Raw genomic sequence first — 14,532 nt, 5'->3', positions numbered from 1 at the left:
TTAGATTCTATACCTACATACGGGCACGAACGCGGTATTTTGCGCAGTTTATTCATACAACTAATAGGCTAATATACCTTCATACGGGAAACATTTTTAATATCAGACAGTTATGGTGTTATTCATAAACTCTAACAAGCCGTCGATTGTCGTGTGTCCCTATTCCTCATTTTGACATTCATTTAGCTGGAAAGAGACCAAATTCAACAAAGTTCTGCTAAGTTTTAAGGGTGTCAGCCTGTCAGGTATCAGCGATTTTCACAAGGTCGTATCTCTAATACAACCTTAGCATGGTGCGACGAAGTGATGACATCAACGCACGTCGCACGACTTGTCTTTCGATGAGGTTCGGTCAAATTACAGGTACCTATTTACCTAACTAAAGGTTAGGTGGGTTAATTAATTTGACAAGACGCAAGCTTTTATCAATTTACAAATAACTAAATTGACTTACTAGGTATATCTGATTTACCAGTTTGAAATAAACATTACAATAGAATTTAAATACATACATACCAAACTTGGGGTTCTTAAGTTTCAAAAACCGGCCAAGTGCGAGTCGGACTCGCGTTCCAAGGGTTCCTTACATTAAGTCCGACTCACGCTTGACTGCACATTTCTAATATGTTTTCCTGTCATAGGTAAAGAACTGTTTTGTGTATTTTTTATTAGTTTGGTCGAGTCATACTCATACTCTTATTTAAGGATACGCTACTCTAACGAAACCATGCCACATATTATTATTATTATTATATTATTAATCCATGCCACAATATATAAAAAAAAACAACGGGTTGCACTCAGGGAGTGCCGGCAGAAGTGAAAACTCAATGACTAGTGCAAAATGCACTATGAATAATTGAGGTTAATGCCATCTGGCGTTAGCGTTAATTACTTGAAACCCCTAAGCACATCACTGTTAGTACTCGAGTTTTATTAATACCAGTTAGAGCTAAACTCACTAGATGGCATTTAAATCAATAAAGAAAAACTCAATGACATTACATACATGTAACAGTTTTTCATGTAATGTCATTGAGTTTTTCTTTATTGATTTAAATGCCATCTAAATGAGTGGCCATCTAAATCTTACGGTCACGTGATCGCCTTACGCTGTCTCGAGTTTATCATTTTTTCCCCACCTCAAAAAGTGCCCAGCGCCGCTAAAGAAGTTTTCACTTCAAAAATCCTTATGCACCTTTTCACCCATAATTATCACCAGCAGTTATAATTACTTAATGACTTTGATAAACCACAATCAACTATGTGTAACAACACTTATTTAATCGTTTAAACGTGGATATCGCTAGCGCCACTTTCACAACGCGTCTCTTATCGCGCGATAGTATATCGTGTAGTAAACACGGAGGTATATGTATTCCGGAGTGAGTACTACGGTTGTAAAGTGTGACCGAATGAGAAGACAAACTAGAGGATTGCATCTCTTTTTGATTTAGGCAGCAATGAAGTTAATTAGACAATAATGCCAACTTTACTATAGATACGCCAATATTTCTATTTATGGGGAACACCCAAATATTCCGAAATATGTTTTTCCGACTTTCATAACCTCGATTTTCATAATCCCGATTTTTTATATGTCCGAAATATCGAAATTACGATTTTGAAAACCACGAAAGAAGAAAATCACGACTATGCTATTACCGAAAACTTAAAATGCGATTGTCATATGCACGAAAACTTAAAATTCCGATTTAAAAAAAATCCGAAAATATTTTTTCCGAATTTGTCTATTCCGAAAAAATCATTGACCGATCGGAAAAAAGTAATTCGGTATTCAGAAATTCGAACTTTTGTCAACTCGGAATAATGAAACTCGTGATTTTCAAAATAAGATTTAAACGCACTTATACTTTTTAAAAGTCTATATAACTAACCAAAATCCGAATCGGAGCACCCCACTATCCACGTGGTCTTGTCTGTCCTACCCCTAGAGTGTATGTAAAAAAGCCGGAGCAGATGCGGAACACGACTCGATAAAATAGGAATCACGTCAAATCGGAATTCAAAATTTCGGAATAATGACAATTCGGAATTCGTGATTTCAAAAATCGAAAATGTTAAATTCGGTGTTTATCACTATCGGAATTTTTAAATTCGGAATTATGTGGTTCGGAATTTAAAAAAATCGGCTTTCTTGCTATTCGGAAATATATACCTTCGTGATTTTCATCCTTCGTAATTACGACAGTCGGAATTTTGATGGATCGAGCATTTAATAATCGGAATAATAAAGTTCGATATTCTAAAATTCGGCATTAAATATTTCGGAATTATGTAGTGTACCCCTATTTATGGGAAAGAATGAGTTTATTATTTATGTAATGAATGGATTATTTAATGTGGAGTAGTTTTTAGGTATTAAACTATTGTATTTTAATTTGACATTTGTAATTGTAATATGGACAGAGCCAAGTAGCGTGGCGGGAAAGAGGGGAGGTGCCCAGCAGGGGGGCACACTAATAGGATAAAAAAAAATACAATACTGTGCCTAGTGTCAGTGAGACGCAATCTTCGGTTTTGGTTCTCTATCGGACCGTTTTCTATAGTTTCCTATGATCTTCTTACTGAGGGTCAATTTTGATTAGCAAAAAAATTAACAGTCCAATCAGGGTTTTATTTAAATCTGTGATAGTAAACAACGTGCTCGAAATAAAGGTTTATAAATACGCAAAGTGGGTGTAAGCCACCGGTTGCCAGCAATCGAACAAATATATTGAAAACGGAACGCAAACGTAAACGCAAGCTCCTGATGACACTCCTTGGTACGGAGTGAAACATGTCGAGCGTTTACGACTGAAAATACGTGAGTGACCCGTTTTTAATATATTTAATATGTCTGTGTCTCACGGAAGTTTTGTTATTTAAATCGAACAAATACTATCTATATCACCAGGAAATACAATATCAAGCAATTTATTACGGCCTTTGATCCCATTTTAAACGTAATAGGTATCCAAGTTTTACAAAATCAATAAGCACGCAATGTTTGTTGATTATTCGTAAATATTTCACGAGGCCAAACAGCACCAAGCTCGTGAAAATATCAAAAATTTATATTATTATAAAGCTAAAAAGATAAATTTAAAAATATAGTTAATTGTTTCATATAACCGTCAGCGCAGCCTCCGAGCGACCCACATAGCGCCCGCGGTACTACGAGTAGCGTCAGCAAACTAAAGTTGAACATTTATTAAAACTAATATTATAAATCAATAAATCCCGAACCCCGGCTCGTTCCAATGAGTTTTTCGGAACTTAGCTATGTACGAAATATCATTTGATATTTACCAGTCGCTTTTCGGTGAAGGAAAACATCGTGAGGAAACCGGTCTAATCCCAATAAGGGCCTAGTTTACCCTCTGGGTTGGAAGGTCAGACGGCAGTCGGTTTCATAAAAACTAGTGCCCACGCCAATTACTGGGATTAGTTGCCAAGCGGACCCCAGGCTCCCATGAGCCGTGGCAAAATGCCGGGACAACGCGAGGAAGATGATGAGATGATGAAATCAATAAATATACAAAACAAATAGGTATCTGGAATTTTTAGCGTTTTACTAATATCGAAGAAAATGTCTAATATAAAACGTGTAAGAATAACCACCATCCTTGAATAAAGGACGATAAAAAACCGCATTTGAACATAATGGAAATTTATGAAAAAAAAACATTGTAGAGGTCGAAAAATACTGCGAGGAATAAAATGAATGTGTTAGAAAGGTTATTTTTAGAATTCATACGCTGTTTTGAATGTGAATAACAAAGCTATTTAATACGCGCAATATTTTATGACATAGTTCGTATATAGTGCAAGCGCATTGATATAAATAATCAGTAATAAAAATTGATTTAGAGAGGAATTATTGATAAATATCAATACATATTTATTTGAATTTCATCAAGCCTTTGGTGCATACCTACATAATAACAAAAACCACGAATACATATACTGTGGTATTTTTTACCTGATTAACACCTAATCAGTAAACACGTAATAATGTAAATAGGTAAATTTAATAGTTTATTCTGCGTAAATCTAAACGTAAAATTATCTAAACTTTAGTATATCTAAACTAAACATGTAGGTATATACCTACCCACTGTAGCCTGCTCCCGTCGCAAAGGATTAGGTAATATAAATTAGTAACTGCCTTTCACATAGTATAGATTTTCCAATTCATATTTCTGGTCACTACTCACTACTGTCATCAAGTAATGCTTTTAATTGCTTAACGTGCTTGTTTTAATTATAATTATCAAGAGGTGTTACAGGAAATTGCAGGAAAAAAAACAGGAAAATTACAATAACAGGAAACACGTTGGTGAACATTAATGAAATGTAATAATCCGCCATTTGATTGACGCAAATTATGGAGAACAAAATGCTCTAATTTAATTTCATAATTGTAAGTAAGCGCAAGACATTTTATTAATTTCAAGTGGACAAATTTAAAAATCCTGCATTATTCCACTTTAACCCTTAAATGCATAGAGTTACCAAATGTCTAGAAAGCATTAGACAGCTCACAGATTAAGGGTTAAACAAATTCTATTTGTTCCTGTATATTATTTCAATAGTAAAAGTAATAAATTTTCCGAATTATTACATAAATTTACGCAGTATTTTAATTTATAAAAATTATATTTGATTATAGACGAAATGTCGGAAAACTTGGAAAAACCTGGAAGTTGATGATTTTTAGTACGTGATTTTGGGCAGATTTTTCGGGGTTTGTAATTTTTTTATATTTACAAACTTTATCATAGGAACATCATAAATAGTGTACCTTTCTGATGGCAGTTAAGATTTTACCTATACCCTTTACTAATAGCTATATATTTCCCAAAATGAGATTTAGCCTATGCAACTTTTAACACTGATTTCGCAGTGAAAATCGATGATATATTTTTTTTACAATTTTTCCTAGAAACGGCAAATAATTATGTGATACATATATTAATTTAACGGGCAAAAATAAAAAATTATGCATTTAAGGGTTAAAAAATATGTAACTGCCAGTGTAATATTTAAGATGAAGATGTTTGTTATTATTCCAATTACCCAACTGCGATTTTCCTCTTTCGGACATAATTACTTGAAAATTGTCTGTCGCCGCGAGTAATACTGTAAATTAATTGATCTTCCATACATGTACAAAAACAATTTCATAATTAAGTCAGTAACAATAAGCTTCCTTCTATTATCAGTAAACTTGCTTTTATTAAATAATTAAACATAAAATTGGATTTTTTGCAGTTTCTTTTGTTTAGTGTTTCGAAGTTGCTTTTTATTTATTGTATATTTAATTATTTCTAGACTGGTTCGCGAGTCGTGGTATAAGCCATTTTTTTATTCTTTATTATATTGCAACTAATCAAAAATAAGTTATCATTTAATTTTGTATTTATTTTTTTACTTACCACATTTTTTTTGTGATTCGCTTTGCTTGCCAAAGTCTGTTAATGTGAAATGTGTTTCGTTGGCTCAATCATTTTATATTATTTTACTTACATCTGTCTAATAAGTTACCTACGTATCTGGCAACTTATACTGGCAACAGGTACCTACGTACTTACTGGCAGTAGGTACTGTATTACTGTAGTCAACACCTGGCAATCCATCGTGGCTATTTGTAAAGTCCAGCTATCACTTTTCAAAATCAACTCCCAAACATTGATACTGACGTAATTAATATAAATATGTATGTTGGAAGCCATTAAAAAAACCGGCCAAGTGCGAGTCGGATTTGCGCACGGAGGGTTCCGCACCATCAACAAAAAATAGAGCAAAACAAGCAAAAAAACGGTCACCCATCCAAGTACTGACCCCGCCCGACGTTGCTTAACTTCGGTCAAAAATCACGTTTGTTGTATGGGAGCCCCACTTAAATCTTTATTTTATTCTGTTTATAGTATTTGTTGTCATAGCGGCAACAGAAATACATCATCTGTGAAAATTTCAACTGTCTAGCTATCACGGTTCGTGAGATACAGCCTGGTGACAGACGGACGGACGGACGGACGGACGGACAGTAGGGTGGAGCGTCGTTGTATGGGAAAAAATAAGATTTTGATTATCAATGTGGAACCGGTACAAAAAGTTGCAGTTTGTCATGTAGATTATAGTGATTATATCAAGATTCAAAATAAACACTACTTTTAGCCCTCTACCCAGCCGCTAAAGAAATTAATAAAGGTAAATTTTCATCAATTATTTAAATATACTATTTCACTAATATGTGTAAAAAAAATATATGAGTTATTTTTTTTAGACGTTCTTGTGGCAAAGTAACGGTGTTACTGATTACGAAAAGTATCATTTTACTGCAAAAAATGGGTTATTTATATGTTTAAATGAGCGTCAAATTTTGCCCTTCGGCGTCGCTTACGCCGTTTTTGGGTCATGTTCACACGTATGTTAGGCATATATTTACTTTTACTAGTAGTATTTTTATTATCTTATCACGTTCAAAATAGTTTTCACGGTTCTGTAATTAGTTGTAAACTCCAATTTGTGCACAGTATCCGGGTTAAAGGGCCTTTTCCATAAAACCTCGATTTACGTGGTTTTACCGTGTCATAAAAACATACGTTATAAACAAAAATAAGTATAGGAATCGAGTATATCTGTAACAAAAAGATGTTATAATGAATAAAACTTGTTATAAAAAAATAAGCATAAATTAAATTAATTAAAAATATACATATATTGCTATATATAATCGAATAGTAGAGGGCTAAAAGTATATACCAATTTTTTTTTTTTCCCTTAAATAATAAAAAATTAGACATCCTTTTAGAGGGGTTCCATTGCTATATTCAAGTATTTTGGATTTCGCTCCACCCTAACGGACAGCGGAGTCTTAGTAATAGGGTCCCGTTTTTACCCTTTGGGTACGGAACCCTAAAATGTAGAATAATGTACGGTACTTAGAATAATTGGCTGCGTCCTAGAATGCTGACCGTACTCGCAGCAGGAATAAGAGCGCGGTTTGTTTATCGTCACAAACTGTTGAATATTTATTTTGTTAACTCACATTATCGCACGCTCTGTGGGAACCGAGACTACGTCGGATGTATACAGAATTATAAACAATATGGATTACATAATAACTACCAAACATTTTATTGTTTAGTTACGACAGGTGTTTTATTCTAAGTTAAAGCTGCTCTTAGTTGCTGCCGACTTTGTATAGATATAAAATTTACTCATTGTTTTAAAACTCATGTAGTTGTACTTGTGTTTGGAACTTTTAAAAATCCTACAAAATCCAATACTTATAATTTTACATGTAATTTTAATTTTGTAAGTACCTACCTACATATAATTGATATTTCCCAGTTGCTTTTCGGTGAAGAGATACAGTGAGGCAACCTGCATTACATTTGAGAAAAAAAAAATCTAATAAGTCTACAATGATAGGAGCAGCCCAACAGCAGTAGGATGCGATTGTGATTAAAATTCTATAGAAAACGACTTTCTTCTATTTCATCCGTGCGCGCGTGGTGCTTGTTTAATAAATGCATATTTGCGCGCTAACAAATTTTAAAGTTTAACAAATAACCCCCTTAGGTTAGGCCCACTTGCACCATTCCACTAACCCGGGGTTAACCGGTTAAACCTGGAGTTACCATGTTACCAGTACTTACCAGTAATAACGAAATTAGAACGTTCAAGCCGAGAAATAAGGAAAAAGAATTTATATCCTAAAAACACACTTAAAAGCCAAAAAAACAAAGTCATTGTGAGAAACCTCTTCGTTTTTTGTGTTAAAAATAAATCTCCGTCTCAAGTCCTAACCTTCTCGAATAATCCACATGAACGCTATAATACTATACCTAACGCGCATGACCTCCGCGGAGCCGTGATGCATGACTTCCCTTGTCTTAAGAAAATTCTCTAGTTCCCACATTACGTACAATGTCAAGCTGAACATGTAGCAATTTGGGCATATGGCGGCCAGCAAGGTCGCCTAATTGTACTCCCGAATTTATTATTATAGACTACGAGTGAAACATCATCTTATGACGTCATGGCAATATGGCCGTTAAGGTACTCGAAGTCTAGACTTATTTAGTAACAAGATTAACACGTAAAAATGGCTGAAATAACTCACCACCACCAGTAAAACTGAATTAGAGAGCGCAGTTTGCAGATAGAAAATATGAAGAAAAAGCAATGTTACAGTTTGTAAACTTAGTCACAAATGTAACAAAGTAATCATTACATTCTTAGTTCTCAAATAAAACGCAACTATTACTAAACTTCTTAAAAAGATAACTCCTATATTAATATGCACGAAGCTAGAACATAATATGCTAGGTAGGTAAATAACAATTACATTATAAATGTACCTATTATTGTGAAATAACTAAAATTACAATTATTCCCGACCAATTATAGCTAATCTAACACACAATTTGGCCTCAGTGTGTTTCGTAATTAGTGTTATCATGCGTTTGTTATGAAAACCCCTTTTCCTGGTATAAGTATTTCTGTTGTTTGTGACATTTGTTCTATCAATGTTACATTTTAGGAATGATATTATATATTGTTTAATTAGACTATTTAAGTCTTTTAATCAATTTAATTAGTATCGTAATGAAATTGTACTTAATTCGTCGTGTCATTACAGTCTGGTCCTGCAATGTTGTGCTCAACTTTCACAAGTTATTTTTATATCTATGAATTTGTGTGTTTTTTACCCATTTTTGCATAGGTACCTTATCTAGAAATTACTTATTTATACATTTTTGAGCGGGCAATTTCTTACTAATATGTATATACAATATAAATATAAGTTGGTTATTTTATCTGGATTAGGCGAGCGAGCGTGAGGACTTTAGCATAAGCCTCTCAAAAATCAATATCTAAATTCAATTAGTAAATACTTCTCAAACCACTCACTTTTTCACGTGCCAAAAAAAAAATCATTTACAGCCATCGATTAATTTCTTGACATGTAAATTTATACCAACATTATTAAAGACAACGACCAATATACATCTGATTCAAATAAAACATTGAGAGGCCTATGCTCAGCAACCCAGCAGTGGATCGTTGGTGATGATGCTTATAATAATAAATAAATATCATTTATTTCGAGTAACTCAAGACTCATATGTTATGGTTAGTTTATGTACTTATATATCTATGTTAAAATCTACACTTCATATAAATAAATAATAAGTAGTAAATCATCACAATGCCTCAAATATGGGCCACCACTCGGCTATCGAACGCAGAATGGGGTTGGGGCTTATGATAATAATATGGTAGTACTTACATACAACGTACTTACTCCGTTGGCTCAGTGACCCAAAATGAGACTCGGCCTCCGACACAACACAAGACAGCGCCACTTCTCTCGATCCTGCGCTACTTCTCGCCAATTGTTGACTTGGAATATTATACTATTTACACGCAGATCCACCTCCACTATGTCGCTCCAGCAATACCTAGAAAAATAGGTTAGTAGCCCAAAAAATCCAATTACAGAAGTTTTCAAATCTCCTGGGAGTTTTCATAATCCATAATAAACTGCTACATTCTACAATCACCACAATCTTTCGCTCCGCTTACAAAATCATATCGCCGCGTGAAATTTATCTCACAAGTAGCTTTTCCAACGCATCGCACGTTGGGCAACGGCGAAATTGCCGGCGCTGCCGCGGCGTTGCGCCACTGTGTGGGTAGCAATACTAGTTCCCTTCCCGCGCTAGAGCGTCAAATATTCATTTAGGTACCTAACGTTGGGAAGTGAATGAAGTAGAACGAGGGAAATAAAATATTGCATGACGAAACTATTTATAATAATATAAGGGTTCCTTTTTTGCCATTTTGGCTACGGAACCCTAATAAAAGATTAATTTTTTTGGCGGTTCGGAACGTTTATTTATCGCTTTATTAGGGAAATTAAAGGGACGATAATCAGTATACGCACCTCTAAATAGTTTTTCTATTCCATTCCAAAAAATTAGAATAGCTTTTGGGTTTTAGAGGCTAGAGGTTAGATATTATTTAGGTACTCAAAATCGTAATACTTACGTATGATAAATATATATACTCTCCCGGCCGATTTCGACCACGGCGACTGTTTCAACTTCGCTGCTGAAGACGTTCGTGTGCCCGCGTGTGGCTTGCGTAGCCGATCTTATTAACAAAGACCCGTGCACACAACGGGCAGGTAAGGACACCATTGTTGTAATTATACCTAATAGCCGCTGGCGGTCGGGCTTTCAGCTCGTCCCGTCTGATATCTAGTTCCATAAGTCGACGGGATTCAAAGTCATCAGTTTGTTTAATGACAAAAGATCTCCATACAGGGCGGTCGGCCGCCTGCTTCTCCCACAGAAGCGGGTCAATGTTGCAGTTCTTCATGTATGATAAATAAAAAAATATCAAACAATTATAATGTTCGTTGGCAATTACGGTAGTAAAATAATAAACTTTATGTTTATAAATATTAACCTAAAGCAAGTATCTAACTATAACTTCAACTAATAGGGAACACCGTTCCAGGCCCCAGGCGTATCACATAATATATGTCGTATAGATATATCAACATGCCATCTTGAGACAACCTACAACAAGGGTAATAATAAAGCTAAGGAGAATCAATTTAATTACTTATTACAATTTTATAGCAGTCGTAAAATAAGGAACAAATGAATGTGTATGTATTTATTTATTTCGCATTCCACTATTATTTCAGCACAAGTATTCATTGTAGGTACAAAAAAAAATTGACAACGATCTAGAATATATATGTATAGTAGCCTACGGGAATAGGGTATTTGACTGTATTTAAAATAAATAATTTAATTTTACACCATGCAAGAAATAAAGACGTAGACAGCAGTTATTTTTAGACACAATTTCTATTTTATAACCCGTATAAAACTATAAAGAGTAGGTAATTTTGATTGTGACGTCACTTGCTAGTGTTTCATATAAATTCCATAGTAGCAAAATCGTTTTGACTGTTCGAAAAAAGAAACTGATTTGACTAGTAGTCAAATACGCTATTGGGTAAGGTAGGGTAATGAAGTCTACACATGGTTTTCCCATAAAATGGCGTCTTTATCTAGAAAGTAAAAAAATAGCGCTCATGAAATCGCAAAGAGTAATTGGATGAGTCAGTCTAGTGTCGGAAGAATGTTCCATTTCATTAGAGTCGTGAGTCAGAGGGCCTACTGCAACCCGCTTCGTTCGTTCGTTCGTTTATTTATCCTTATCGTTCGAATATGCAGGAGCGATAGAGATGCAGCTAAGGAAACTTCGATTTTCTATATTCGCGGTAGACCGTCAGGTCCAATTTGCTGCGGTGGCTTTAGAAATTTGCCTAATTCGAATAATTGAACGCCGCCGAAGAAGGAAATTCACGTTTTTGTGTAATACTTGCCCTGTTTCGGACTTATTAGCACCGCCAGCGGAGGCCTGTCGCATTCATGGGCAAATAGGGCATTTGGGTTCCCAATCCTCTCCTTAAGGCCCTAATTAGACTGACAAACACAATAAATCACACCGCCACGGTTACTGAAGTGTCGGAGTATGCACACTAGAAGACCGGTTACACGCGGAGGGTGTTCCAGCTTCGATCTTGCCACTACTGTACTTGTTCGCCTTTGTACTAATGACGAATGTTATTTTTCCTGTTGTGTTCTGATTTTTGTACAATAAAGTGTTTTACTACTACTACTACTACTTACTACTACTATGTGCACTTCAACTGCGTGCGCGTGCCGCCACCGCTACACAGGGGACCATCGAGTGTAACTTCTGGCCGAGGGGTGTCACGTTTCGGAGTTTCCGGGGCAAACTACCGAACCCGACGCAAGAGCAGACGAGACGATGCAAGGGAGATAATATTTTTTTAATATTTACATAGATGTTTTAAGACTTCCATCTACTTAAGAGCCCTACCTTATAAAATAGCTATTTGTTACAAGGGGGCAAAGTAGTTGTTTAACCTCTCGTGCTAATATTGATACCCGAGGTAGTGAAAGATTCCAAAATTGAACAACGAGCTTAGCGAGAGGTACGAAAAATTTAATCTTGAGGGTAGCGAGAGTTATACAAATTTTGCCACCTAGTGAAACACACCCTTTTTCCACCACACCAACACAAGGAAAATACTAAGTAACTGTAAAATATCAAACAACATTAAATCAAATCGTTTCAAAATTAATTTTATTTTATAAAACAACTCAAAATTTGCATTTAATTACTTTGCCTCACATGTGAATAAAATGCAACTGTCTTAGAGTGCCTTTACCAGCTGCTGGTGTGGTGAAAACAAAATTTCTTAATACATATCATGTGTGGCATACCATACTCGATATACTCGCTTCTACATATATGTATATCATTGAGTTCTTCTTCTTCTTCTTCTTCTTGTTAGGGGCTATATAAGGCTCCAAAGCCTATGTATCACTGCGACCATCGCTGATCTATTGTGATCGCCACCTACTACAACTCTCGATCCAAACATGCAACTTCAAATAGCTGCAGGATCTTTTTGAACTCGAGAGACTTTACCTCCTCCGGGCGCAATATGTGCCCGCCCAGGATTAAGTCACGAGTACGCATTAGGCAAGGGCACTCTGTGAGGATGTGCAAGGGCGTCTCCTCTGCCTCCATACAGAGTCTGCACCGCCCCATGTCACGTTTCCCCATGGTGTGCATGTGCTTATTTAGGCAACAGTGCCCAGTAAGCACCCTTACCAAGTTGCGCAGTTGGTTCCTAGACAGCGCTAAGGCGTTCGAGGACGCCTTTTTGCTGAAGGCCTTGATAAGCGCTTTGGAATGGTTCAAACCTGTTGTTTCCCTCCAGAGTTGAATTGTTGTGTATTGACAGTAGGTCTTTAGGGTGAGCCGCGTTAGGCTTTTGGGGATACCACAAAACGGCTCAGGACTGTAGTTTATCCCTTTAGCCCCTGCTCGCGCGAGCTCGTCGGCCTTTTCATTTCCTACGATACCCGCATGCCCTGGGACCCAACGTAGAACAACTTTGTTCCTGGCTCCAAGGTTGTTCAATAGTTGCCTGCAGTTCTCAACCAGCCTCGATGTGGTGACATCAGAGGTTAGGGCCAAGAGTGCCGCCTGGCTATCCGAATGGATATAGATTGTGTGATTACCGTAGTTGCTTTGCAGATTGATTGACGCACATTCTAGGATGGCGTATACCTCCGCCTGGAATATAGAGCAAAAACGTCCTAGGTTTAAGCTGATGCTTTTCCTAGGCGCTTCACCGTATACTCCGCAGCCTACTTCAGATCCGGATTTGGAGCCATCAGTGTACCACCTTAGGCTTCCTTCTTTCCACTTAATTTGACTGTTTGACCAGTCCTCCCTTTTGGGGAGTTCCACTGAGTAATGTTTGAGTGGACAAAATTTGGGTGCCATAGTGTCGGATGGCATCCCAAGAACAGGGATATCATACACTGATTCCTTAAACAGTCTCAGAGTTTTCGATAACCAATTACCTCTCCTCGCGCCCGCTATTCTAAGCATACTAGATTTCGCCTCCAACTCCAGATGCAGGTGAAGGGGCGGTAGATTTAGTATGGCCTCTAGGGCTGCCGTCGGGGAGGATGACATGGCTCCAGTGACGATGACACAGGCAGTTCTTTGCAGGCTGCCAAGCTTCGTCACTGTTACCTTCTGCGTCGTTTTCCTGTACCATGCTACAGAGGCGTAAGACACTATCGGCCTCACTATAGATGTGTACAGCCATAAGGCAATTTTGGGTTTTAGACCCCATCGGTTGCCTGCTAAACGACAGCATATTGCCAGGGCTGATCTAGCCTTTTGTATAATTCCGTCCACATGCTTGTTCCAGGTCAGTTTCTGGTCCAGTGTTACCCCCAGATATTTGACCTCTGTTGAGAACGGAATACTTTTACCATTCATGACAAGCGGTTTGAGTTTGTCTATTTTCCGCTTGTTCGTGAATGGAACTATAATTGTCTTATCTGCGTTGATAGACAATTCATTCTCATCATTGAGTTACCAGTATCACTATGTGCATGTTATCTACCTACGCATTCCCATGCATCTCGTCTCAGATCGCTTTGCATTCTCGCACCAATCAGTCACATCGGCCATTAATGCCGTATAATTTTCAATATCAAGAACAAATCGTGTACCACGACGTGTCTATTCCACGGAAACCAGATCACTTACCCGACAGATAGAGCATTTGGACGCGGCTTATGCGTCGATACGAATTTATACAGTCATTTTTGATTTCTGTACCACTTCGTAGGTAGGTACACTAGGTACATCCAGCTGCAAAGAAAAGTGATCACTCTGCATATAAGTTTGTATGCAAAGGTGCAGCGAATAGTATATTGCTGAGTGTACATTGTCACAGTACAGTCCAAATACTTCAAATACTAATAGTAAAGTATGAGAGTGCGACTGCTCAGGAACTTTAGTTGCACACGTAAGCTTACGAACTGTGTGCGAGTTAAAAGTTATCACATATAATTTTTGTCTTGACATTTT

This window comes from Cydia amplana, chromosome 4 (assembly GCF_948474715.1).
Source record: "Cydia amplana chromosome 4, ilCydAmpl1.1, whole genome shotgun sequence".
Lineage (NCBI taxonomy): Eukaryota > Metazoa > Arthropoda > Insecta > Lepidoptera > Tortricidae > Cydia > Cydia amplana.
This window is presented reverse-complemented; position numbering follows the sequence as displayed.